The 12,442-nt window shown below is 43.3% G+C and overlaps 1 protein-coding gene across 7 annotated transcripts in view; it reads left to right on the top strand.

Moving 5' to 3' along the window:
- The window catches only part of FOXN2 (forkhead box N2), a 134,487-nt gene that overhangs the window by 24,608 nt on the left and 97,437 nt on the right, over window positions 1-12,442 (top strand). Inside the window, exon 1 of one of the 7 annotated variants that reach the window (XM_033939424.1) lies at window positions 6,007-6,096. The exons of 5 other annotated variants lie outside the window; for them this stretch is intronic. The gene's annotated coding sequence lies outside the window, so the exon portion shown is untranslated. Of the gene's footprint in view, window positions 1-6,006; window positions 6,097-12,442 lie in introns of those variants that run through there. One more of the 7 variants, XM_033939422.1, reaches the window with a different exon arrangement.

Here is a 12,442-nt window from a genome sequence, read left to right as displayed (position 1 = left end):
ACGAGCATCGCCCCGATAACCGGCATCGCTCACCCCGCTCGCAAAGGGCCCCCTCCCGCTCGTATTGGCACCCTCCCCCCACAAGAACAGGAACCCCCCGCCCGACCAACTTTAACTCACCTCTCCCTTTGGCACCGGCACGCAGCCCACAAGTGCCGGTGCTGCTTGAAGATCTTCTTCCCAGTCTCTGCCGGCTTTGAGCAAGAGGGAGAATTAGAAGGGCTTGAGCATGCGCAGATGCATGCTCAAAGCCGGCAGAGACTGGGAAGAAGATCTTCAAGCAGCACCGGCACTTGTGGGCTGCGTGCCGGTGCCAAAGGGGGGGTGAGTTAAAGTTGGTCGGGCGGGGGGTTCCTGTTCTCACGGAAGGGGGGGGTGCCGATTTGAGCGGGGGGGGGGGCCTTCGCGAGTGGGGGGAGCGGTTCTCGTGCCGGTGCCGGTGCCAGACAGGGGGCGTGAGTTAAAGTTGGTCGGGCGGGGGGTGCCTGTTCTCACGGGGGGTGCCGGATCACGTGGGGGGGGGGGACTTTGCGAGCGGGGGAGGAGCAGCGCCCTGGCCTTGGGGGGGTGGGAACGTATCAAAGCGAGTTTCCATTATTTCCTATGGGGAAACTCGCTTTGATTAACGAGCATTTTGGATTACGAGCATGCTCCTGGAACGGATTATGCTCGTAATCCAAGATACCACTGTACTATAGTAACCTTGACCGTATTCTCCAGGAACAGGTTCCACAGTTTAATTATGTGCTGTGTGAAATTATTTGTTTTCAGTCTAGGGGACAAATTTCATGGCATGTTCTCCTGCTTTAGTACTATTTAACTGCATACCCCACTGATAATTTTATTAACTTCATATCCGCTTTGATTGTCTTTTCTGTTTAGAATACTTCGTTTATGAAGAGAAGCTATTTCCTTTAAGTCTCCCTTCTCAATAGTATACTTTTGTACTTAGTTTAGCTCCTTTTTCACCTTTCCCCGGGAAAAAGATTATCTCTGCCCTGTCCATCTGTTATAACAAGCTAGAGAAAATACTTTCTCACTCAATCTGCAATTACGTAAACTCTGGAATTCATCGGCAAATAATGTGGTGAAAGCAGTTAGCTTAGCAGTATTTAAAAAGGGTTTGGATAATTTCCTAAAGGAAAAGTCTATGAGCCGTTATTAAGATGGGGGGGGGGGGATATCCCACTGCTGCTTATTCCTTGAATAAGGTGTGTGTGGGGGGGGGGAATCCCACTGCTGCTTATTCCTAGAATAAGAAGCATAAAACCTGTCTTACTGCTTGGGATGGGGATGGGACTCGATATACTGCTTTTTCTGTGTAGTTAACAATCAAAGTGGTTTACGGATTATAGGCAGGTACTTATTTTGTACTTTGGTCAATGAAGTGTTAAGTAGCCTTTCCTGGTTCATAGACAACCCCGCTAAAGACAAAGGCGCGCGCCGACAACTGAGCGCAAGATGGAGGCGCGCGCCGAATAAAATTACAGTTTTTAGGGGCTCGACGGGGGATTTTGTTGGGGAGCCCCCCTAGTTTACTTAATGGAGATCGCGCCGGCGTGGGGGGGGGGTTTGGGGGGTTGTAACCTCCACATTTTACTGTAAACTTAACTTTTTCCCTAAAAACAGGGAAAAAAGTGAAGTTTTTCAGTAAAATGTGGGGGGTTACAACCCTCCACGCCCCCCACAACGCCCCCACAACGCAGCGCGATCTCTATTAAGTAAAGGGGGGGGGGGTTCCCCCCCACGCCCCCCCCCCGTCGGAGCTGTAAAAACTGTAATTTCTGCAGCGTGCGCCTCCGCACTGCGCTCAATTGTCTGCGCGTGCCTTTGTCCCGGCGCGCTTTTGACCTGACACCGCCTTCCCTAACCAGAGTCACAAGGAGCTGCAGTGGGAATTGAATTCACAACCTCAGGGTGCTGAGGCAGCGGCTCTAACCACTAGGAGGTCACTTTTTCATCTGGGTTGGCCATTTTCAGAAACCAAGATAGTGAACAAAAACTAATTTTGACTCATTGAACAATTGTCTGATTCACAACACTAAATTCAGAGGATTTTAAAACATATATTTTACAGCAAGCCTTTAAACGCATTTTCAGTTTTGATTTCGATTTCTCTGAGCCAAGCAAGGCCTAGCCCTTGGGTTTTTTTTTTTTGTTTTGCTTATTTCTGTCTAAAATACATTGACCTTCACAAAGGACTTGTTGCTCTTCTGAGGCACATTATTACCTTGAAGTACTTGGTACAGTTTTATCTAATAACAAAAGGCTATTGGTGTGGATCTGTCCTCACACAAAGGATAAAGGTTGAGTGGTGTGAAGCGTTGCTAATAACTCCAGTTTAATTCATTTAAAGGTTTGATTTCAGCTGTTTTCTACAACTGGTCACTATTTTCTTTAAAATGAGCTAAATGTTCAAAATGTAGACATGTTAAAGCAGCGTGATGTGTCTTACAGTGTTAAAAACAGTTACATCTATTGTACCTGAATATAACTTGGCTTGAACTGTTAATGAAAAGACCTGAGCTGAGTTTCAGCCAAGATAGCATTTGGGAGCTCTGACTGACTTCCAGATTTCTGCCGTTATGTACGGGAGGGTTCCCTTAGCTCGAGAATGAGCAGGAGAAAATCGGGGCATGTCCCTCGGCATTGAGTTTTACCCCTTGGTTCTGTCAGACCACTCTGAGGCAGTTTAGGGCCCTGTTGGTGGCCACCAGCAACAGTATGGATGGAGCCTCCTTGAGCCATGTCGAGAGAGCAGCTCTTCAGCAATCGGAAAGTTTTCTTGCAGGAGAGGAACAGAGTGCAGGTGGTTTTGTGGTACCTGAGCTGTCAGAGGGTCCTTATGCAGCATCATTCACCCTGGTATTTAAGAACTGTGTTAAATATGGAGGATAGCTCCTTCAGTTTGCAACCAATTGTGAGTGAGAGAACTTTTTTGCTAATGGAGGGAACCTTGCTGAACTTCTTGTGAAGGGAATTTTAAGATTAGCTGTAGTGACACGTGAGTCACTCTGGGATGCAGTACAAGCTCTCAACTCTTCTTTAAATAATTTTTTCTAAGAAGTTTGGTGAAGAACTAAGTCTTATTTCTGGGGCAGTTGTGGAATGAACCCAGTTGATAGATGAACATACCACCAGGATTGGTGCCTTTAGAAGGAAAAGTTGGAACCTTGCAATAGCTGGGACATTAAGTTATCTTTAACTATACTTCCTTATCAGCAGCAGATGGAATCCAGATGAGTGGGTTGTGTCCACCTACCAGCAGGTGGAGTTAGAGAGCCCAAAGTTGAGTTTTGCCATATATACGATGGTCTGCACAGTGTTCTCTATCTCCACAGGCTTTTGGTCTTATCTGCTGCTCAACATGGTCTGCTAGCATGGCTTGGTCCAGCTTTGCTCCTGTTTTGGCTCTGCTGACTCAGTGTAGGGAAAGGCTTCCTGGGAGCCTCTTGGGGGTATAGCTGGTGGCGCCAGTTCCCTACCTATCCCCTATACCCCATCTGACTTGGTCCTGCACTCCTAACTCTCTCCTCCTTTATAAAAAAAAAAAGATGAAATGCAGTCAACAGGGGATGGTTTTACAATACAGCCTGATGAGGCCTACTACAGTTTCTGTCCACACACCTTTGGCTATGTGGAGGACTTTGCTAGTTGGCACTTTGGCCTTTCTCCTCCTATCAGATTTGAGGAATGTCCTTGAGGGGTGTGTGTATGTGGGGGGGGGGGGTTAATTCTCTTGCTGCCCTTCTGTGGCTCCTGGATAGGTGGGATCTCCCGATCGGGCCCTAGAGCAGCCTAAAAAGGGTCTCCTAGTATTGTATTTTCCCTTTCCTCTTTGTTTGGCAGCTCCTTGGTAGCAGATTCAGAGTGGAGGGCTGGCTTAGTTGATAGAACTGCTGCCTCAACAACTGCATTTCTGACTTCAATCCCAGCCTGCTCTTTTGCGGCTCTGGGCAAGTCACTTAATCCCTTCATTGCCCTGGGTACCGCAATTAGATGGTGAGCCTGCATTGGGGGTTTCCTGTTCTCTTTATGCTCCTATCTGTTTAAACTTTGCTTCTTTCTGGGGTTCATGCTCCTTTTCCGGTAGTAGAGCGAGGCCCTCTCCCTCTTTGACTCTTCTAGGGTCTAGTTGCTTCTGTACTACGTGACACCGTCTACTGAGTTGTGGCAGCTCTATTTTGGAGTTTCTCTGCCCTTTCTACTTTGCTTCCTCTATGTCACCTCCTCACTCTCTGCAGCGCCACCTTTGGCCAGGCTCCATCCTTGGATGTAGAGTGTCTCTGCACTTGCATCTTAGCCATAACTCCAGCTACATCTCTGCTTCATCTCCCAGATTACCATCATCTCTCAATCTGGTTACTGCCTCTTCTCTGGAGGTACCGCTCAGCTTCGAAACAGCCTGTTTGTTTCTGCACCGGTTATGGTTGCACAGCTCTGCTCCACTTACCTTTGGGGGCAGCCTCCACTTACCTGCTTGCCTAGCTCCATTGTCTGATGTAGAGAGTGGCTGTCTTTGTCTGTTTAGCACAGCTTCATTTTTGGATGTAAAACATGGTTTCATTTGTTTCTGGCATAGCGCCTTCATTGATTGTCAGACCTTGTATCTAATATAATAAAGCCCTAAGCATGCATGCGCACTCCCACCTGCATGCTCCCGTTTTCCGTGCGCTGTAGGGACCCGCAGGTAGGAGTGCACATGCGTGTGGCGGCGCAGAGTCTGTTGGCCACAGTGGCTCTTGGCGTCTGAAGGATGTGAACTGGCCAGGGCGACGTTAGCGCGAGCCGGAACGGACTTTCATTCCTGCCTCCCTGGCTTCTCCTGTTCCAGCTGGGTCCGCGTAAAAGGCAAGGGCTGCGGATCCTGAAACCTTCCGATTCAAGCAGCGTCTGCAGCACTCTACACACGCTGCTTCGGGGCATTCTACTGCCCTGATTTGCTGAGCAGTAGAAGGCCCTGAAAAAGCAGTGTGTAGAGTGCTGCAGACGCTGCTGGAATTGTAAGGTTTGTCGGGACCACAGGAAGGGAAGGGGGGGTGGTAAGGGACTAAAGGAGCTGGCCAGACCGCAGGAAGGGAAAGGGGAATAGGGGAAACGCTGCTGCTGCACAGGGAAGTGTTGTGGGGGGAGGGAAATGGAGGGGGAGGGAATGCTGCTGTGGCTGCTGCACAGGGAAGTGGTGGGAGAGAAATGCTGCTGCATAGGAGGCAGGGAGAGAGACAGATAGATAGAAAGAAAAGAAGAAAGACAGGGGCAGGGAGAGACACAGAAAGACAGACAGACAAAGGGGGCCAGGGAGAGAGACAGACAGCGGGAGGGAGAGAGAGAGAGAAATAAAGACACACAGACATATATTCTAGCACCCGTTAATGTAACGGGCTAAAATACTAGTAATAAAAATATTTTAGTATTGGTATATTAACTTGTCAGTTTACGTTCAGAAATTCATATTTGCCATTTATTGCTTAGTTGTCCCTGAAAATTTTACAGGCAGTGTGTGTGTGTGTGGCATAGTAACGTAGATGATGGTTGAGAGAGACCAGCCAGCCCATACTGTTTTCCCAAGTATTCCTGTTCACACTCAAAAGGATGTATTCCAGCTGCCAGTGATGACATAATGTAATCACTTCATGTCCTGGTCAGTGTAGTTATCTTCCTCTACTCTGCTTGCTATTGGACTAAGCCAGGTTGGCGCAGCAGCCTGATCCTCAAATCCGAAGGTCAAGGAGAAAGGAGCATCACTCAAGAACTGGACTGCTGGAGGAGATATGCAAGAATCTAACTGTTCAGATTGGGATCCTTTCCCATAGAGGCCTGAAAAGAGAAACTGATAACTTTTAAATGGAAGGAATTAGGTTTTCCCTGCACCCAGGAAACCCTGACCTCAAAGGACAGGTGATTTTTGAAAGGAAAAGGGAATGAGGACTTGTATACCGCCTTTTTGTCACTTTGGCATTTCAAAGCTGACTTTCAAAGCAGTGGGCACTGGAGGATTAAGTGACTTGCCCAGGTTCACAAGGAGCAGCACCAGGATTTTATCTCACAACCTCTGGGTGCAGAGGCAGCAACTCAACCAGTGAACCACAGACACAGGTAAAGGAAATTTGTGGAGTACTATAGTGTTTAATGCTATAACAGCCTCAGAACAGAAAGACTAACTCGAAGCAGTTTTTGGCTTGTGCTTGTCTTTGATAAATTGATTAGTTGTCCATGGGTCTGAATTCATCGACAGACCACCTTTTCACCAGGATGTATACTCACTTTACAGCTTATTTTTTTAATTTATAGTCTGTCTTAATATTCAAGGCAGCTTAAAGTTAAAACATAAACAATATATAATATAGTTAAACTATAAAAATAATCCTAGTATATCAGTACACAGCAGTCTGTGCCCTGAAAATTGCAAGGACAAATCAAGATAAGTATGCATACCTAGTATTGCATCATATCTTATGCTATGAATTTATCTTGTTGACAGACTTTCTGCCGTCATCTACTATGCTACTATCAAAGCAACTCTAGGAATAAGATATCAACAAACTGATCTTTATAATCAATCATGGAAGGCCTTCCAGTACAGAAAGGCCTTTAGGGATTTTCTAAAAGTTTAATTCGTTATTAGCCTCTGTTCCATCGGTAGAGTTCCACAAAGTAGGTCCTGCTACATAACAAAAATAGAAGACCAAGATGTATTTGCTTCTTTTTATTTTATTATTTTTATTTTATTATTATTTATTTATTATTTTCAACTTAAATTTCAAGTATTACACTTGTACAGAAAGCAAGAATAGGATAGATATCAAATACAAAGCAATATAAATCTTAAATTAAACAATTATACTATTTATGCTCAAGTCCACAATTAGGGTCCAAGAATTATTGAAAATTGGCGAAATTATCTAAAAAGAAAATTGTAATAGAAGCTGAGAACTATAGCACTGAGATGAGGTCACAATATCCTAAATATAGGGCTCAAAGATTGTTAACATTTAGGCGAGACATAGCCACAAAGTTTGTCAATTGTGATGGTTCAAAAAACACATATTTAAGAGTACGGTGATATACAATACATTTTTATTTTTATTTTTAACTTAGAAGACACCTTTTTCTCCCTTTTCATAAATCATCCTTAAACCTTTTCATAACTAATCAGACCTGTACAAAAATTTGTAAGGCGGATTGTGGTGCATCTTTCTTTGCAAATATTTTTTTGGAAAGATTTATTTATTTATTTTTTAACGTGTTTGTGTAAAGAGAAACAGGGAGAGCAGCTGTGTTCACTTTAGTCTTGTGACAGCAGATCACATGCAGTGTTGCCTAAAGCTGTGACCAAGAAGCCGCTCCGTCCCCAAGAGACCAGAAGGCTTCAGTTGTCCTGGATACACGATGACATATAGCATTGTAATCAAATCTGGGCTTCCATTCGGGATTCAAATCTGACCTCCAATCTGAGCAGCCATTTCAGTGAAATGGACACTGCTGTGGAAAAGTGAGACAAAGGAAGGCAGGGCATTGTTCGAACAATAGACGTTGGTCCTCCATAGAGTGCTGGTTCTGAAACTGTACATTTGCCTTTTTACTTGATCACTTCCTTCTTCTCCCTCACTTGCTAAAACCTGATCTTTTGATATTTTATTCCTTACCCCCACCCCCGCCCCGTGTTCAGGAAAGTTTGGCTTGCGTTAGGAAAGGCTATTGCATTATACGGATCTTTTGCTGCCTTGGTTTGCACAAACCAGTCAGTTTAGTGCAAGCATGTAAATTCGGTGTGCAGTCGGTGGAGGGAATCAAGAGCTACTGGTTGAGACTTTCTGTTTTGTCTAAGGAAGTGGGTTTCTTTGCAGTAATATTTCATAACAATATGGTATTCTTCTTCTGTCTTTCACATTGCAAATTAAATTTATGTAGTGGCAGTAAAAAGACTAGACATCCAGGAAAGATGAATAGAATTCAACCATAGGCAAGGAAGGAGAGTTGGGATGATAAATGGTCTCGTCTTTCTTGTATCTTCCATTTGCTGGATAGAGGTTACAGCTCACATTGGCTGTGTTCTCTTAGCCGACCTTCTGTGTGTAACCTGGAGAAGTCACTAAGCTTAACAGTACAGTATTCAAGTAAGAAATCTGAGATTAGGCCTCTGAAGTGGCTTCTACAACACTGCATGATTTCCCAGTGGAAAGGTAGAATATAAGTTGTTAAATTATGAAAGTACTACAAGCTGATACCAGTCCTCATTTCGATACTGACTAATCTCACACTGCCCTCAGTAAGCAGTGCGAGCTCTGTTGGCCTCTATGCTCTCTTCCCTTTCATTTCACATCTCGTATCGTCATAGCCACATGCCTCTGGGAAAGAGTTCAGTATAATTTGTTTTATAGATAATTTGCCCGAGGTATATTTTTCTAATTTCACCAGTTACTGTATATACTCGAATGTAAGTCGATCTGAATATAAGTCGAGACCCCCTTCCCCCCCCAAAGAGGAGGGGAAAAAAAAAATAATAATAAATGGTTGACTCGAATATAAGTCGGGTGGCTTAATATTCAAGTGTCCTGCCCTGCCAGTCTCTGCACCCAGCACCCTTCCTTCCTTTCCTCCCTCCCCTGTCAGGCTTTGCAGCCAGCACCCTTCCCTCCCTCCCCTGTTAAGCTCTGCACCCAGCACCCTTCCCTCCCTCCCCTGTCAGGCTCTGCACCCAGCACCCTTCCCTCCCTCCCCTGTTAAGCTCTGCACCCAGCACCATTCCCTCCCTCCCCTGTCAGGCTCTGCACCCTCCCTCCCAGGCTCTTCCTTATGTCCCCCCTCCCTGCCCTATCCTCCACCACTTCTTCACTGTGGAATATAATGGACATTTGTCACGCAATATTTGCATCATAACTCCAAAGGAAAGTCATGAATGTTTTCTTCTGCAATAAAAGGAACTTAACGACTCGGAGTTCCACACTTGAATATTCCACACTTTTTTCATTGACACGGTTCAATCAATAATCTGAAACAGACAAATTGGCACTTTGCGAGATAACACTCTCATCGGCTACAGTGGCAAAATAACGCTCAGGATTTAGAAAGTTGGTTGGGCTGAGAACTTTTCAGTACCCTCTAAATGGTAAAAGTTCTACAACTTTTTAAATTGGTAGTTCCAGGAAATGTTTTATGTTTATTTTATTTGATATACCGTTTAACTTGTTCAAAACAAAGCAGTTTACAAAGCGAGCGGTATAAATGTATTAAAAACCCGGGTTTGCTTTTCTGAAGTAGTCTGTGAAAACTGTAAGGCTGTTTATAGCTATTCTGCATGCTGGTTTAGATTTTTTGTTGTTGTTGTAATGTTTCAATATGTGTTTTTTAATTAATTTTTACATTCTTTTAGGACTGTATTTCTTTTTTTTTTTTTTTTTAATTTATCAAATTTTTATACATTATCATTTATACAAATAATAAGAAAAAGGAATTTTTACAGAAACATAAAGACAAATAATATAACCTCCTAAAGGTTCTCTATATAATTTCCTCTTTTGTGGAGACAATGTATTAATATTTCCAGATGTGGCCCATGCGACACAATTAAGAAGAAAATCTTTTTTTGGTTTTGAAATCTAGGGTATTAGCTTTGGGAGCCACATTCTATTTAAAGTTTCCCTGTAAATGTTTGATTAAATTTCAGGAAAATGATTATGTTTATTGGGACTCAATACAATTAGAACAATTTTTACAACGTCATGAAACAAGTTCATCTTCTTCTCTCACCACATAACTAATATCTGGAGTCTTATTTGTATTTACACACCAGAATGTTTGATCTTTATTGATCATGATTATGTTTAAATATATCTGTTTTATTTGCCTGTTTTGTTCTCTCTCAATTATGTGGACTAGAGGACTGTATTTCAATTAAAATTTTGTAATCGTGATTAATTGTGTGATGTTTCCTACCCCCCCCCCACCTCAATTTCTGCTCCTTGTGATTCTGGGCAATAGAGGGTTAACTGACTTGCCTAGAGTCATGAGGAGCTGCAATGGTGGGAAAGGGGGGGGGGAGGGAATAAAATAGCCTACCATTAATCGTGTGATTGATTATGGTTAAATTTTTTAATTGAAATGCAGCCCTAATCAAAATGAAAGTTAAAAAAAAAATTAAATCAAAGAACACTTTTTTTAATAGAAAAGCCTAACTCATCCATGAGAGAGACACGCATGCCACTTGTTTGTTTTAATTTATCAGTTCTCCGATTTTGTTTTACAGGTCTACTGGAAATGCTTTTCTAATATAATTAATTATTATCAAATGCTTGAATACACAGATAAGTTTTTAATAGAACTTTTTGCATTTTTTTCAGCTCTGCTTCCTTGCAAATTGTTTTAGGATGATCATTCCATGACTAAGGAACCACCCAAAGGAAAGCTCTTTTTCAAGTTCATTCTGCAGCATGACCATTCTGTAGTCTTGCAGTGATCTTAATACACTAATTAGAAACCTAGAAACATGATGGCAGATAAAGGCCAAATGGCCCATCTAGTCTGCCCATCCGCAGCAACCATTATCTCTTTTTCTCTCTCGGAGATCCCTTGTGTCTATCCCAGGCCCTCTTGAATTCAGACACAGTCTCTGTCTCCACCACCTCTTCCGGGAGACTGTTCCACGCATCTACCACCCTTTCTGTAAAAAAGTATTTCCTCAGATTACTCCGAAGCCTATCACCTCTTAACTTCATCCTATGCCCTCTCATTCCAGAGCTTCCTTTCAAATGAAAGAGACTTGACATGCACATTTATATTACATAGGTATTTAAATGTCTCTATCATATGTCCCCTGTCCCACCTTTCCTCCAAAGTATACAGATTGAGATCTTTAAGTCTGTGCCCCATACGCCTTATCATGAAGACCATACACCATTTTAGTAGCCTTCCTCTGGACCGACTCCATCCTTTTATATCTTTTAGAAGGTGTGGCCTCCAGAATTGTACACAGTATTCTAAATGAAGTCTCACCAGAGTCTTATACAGGGGGCATCAATACCTCCTTTTTCCTACTTGCCATACCTCTCCCTATGCAACCTAGCATCGCCATCACCTTTTCAACCACCTTAAAATCATCGCATACAATCACACCAAGTCCTGCTCTTCCGTCGTGCACATAAGTTTTTCGCTGTTTCCTCTAAGCTAGTGGTTCTCGGTCTTTTTTTTTTAACTGTTGTGAAACATCTGACAGATAGTGTTTGTGGGGAACAATAAATTCACACCTGAACGAAAAAAAAAATATTCTTAAAAGCTTTACTTTTATTTTCACAGCTTACAAAACACAGAAGTTTTGCTCTTCACTTTCTCAATGAGAAATCTGGGCCTGAATTGCGCGCAGTTTTTCCATATTGGATTGTATAGTAGGCAAATTCATAACCTTACTGCCAAAAAAACCCCCTCTTATCCACTCTAGAGACTAAACATTTATCATAAAAAAATCAACCTCTCTCTTTTACTAAGACACACTAGCCGTTTTAGCATGCGCTAAACACTAACGCGTCCATAGACTTTAATGGACACATTAGCGTTTAGCATGCGCTAAAAACGGCTAACACGCCTTAGTAAAAGGACTCCAAATGTATTTTCAGATTTGGTGTCACCTCAGTAACAGCAACACAAAATCCCTATACTACCAGATTCATTGAAATAACACTAGAACATAAGAATAGCCTTACTGTGTCAGACCAATGGTCCATCAAGCCCAGTAGCCCATAAGAACATAAGCTATGCCTCCGCTGGGTCAGACCTGGGGTCCATCGTGCCCAGCAGCCCGCTCACGTGGTGGCCCAACAGGTCCAGGACCTGTGTAGTAATCCTCTATCTATACCCTTCTATCCCCTTTTCCAGCAGGAAATTGTCCAATCCTTTCTTAAACCCCAGTATCGTACTCTGCCCTATTACGTCCTCTGGAAGCGCATTCCAGGTATCCACCACACGTTGGGTAAAGAAGAACTTCCTAGCATTCGTTTTGAATCTGTCCCCTTTCAACTTTTCTAAATTCCCTCTTGTTCTTTTATTATTTGAAAGTTTGAAGAATCTGTCCCTCTCTACTCTCTCTATGCCCTTCATGATCTTGTAAGTCTCTATCATATCCCCTCTAAGTCTCCTCTTCATGAAAAAGAGACCCAGTTTCTCCAGTCTCTCAGCATATGAAAGGTTTTCCATCCCTTTAATCAGATGTGTCGCTCTCCTCTGAACTCTCTCGAGTAACACCATATCCTTCTTAAGGTACGGTGACCAATATTGGACGCAGTATTCCAGATGCGGGCGCACCATCGCTCGATACAACGGCAGGATGACTTCTTTCGTCCTGGTTGTAATACCCTTCTTGATTATACCTAGCATTCTATTCGCTCTCTTAGCAGCCGTTGTGCACTGTGCCGTCGGCTTCATTGTCATATCCACCATTACCCCCAAGTCC

The sequence above is a fragment of the Geotrypetes seraphini genome, chromosome 3 (assembly GCF_902459505.1).
Source record: "Geotrypetes seraphini chromosome 3, aGeoSer1.1, whole genome shotgun sequence".
Taxonomy (NCBI): Eukaryota; Metazoa; Chordata; class Amphibia; order Gymnophiona; family Dermophiidae; genus Geotrypetes; species Geotrypetes seraphini.
The sequence above is the reverse complement of the archived record's forward strand: the minus strand, read 5'-3'. Positions and strand labels throughout refer to the sequence as shown.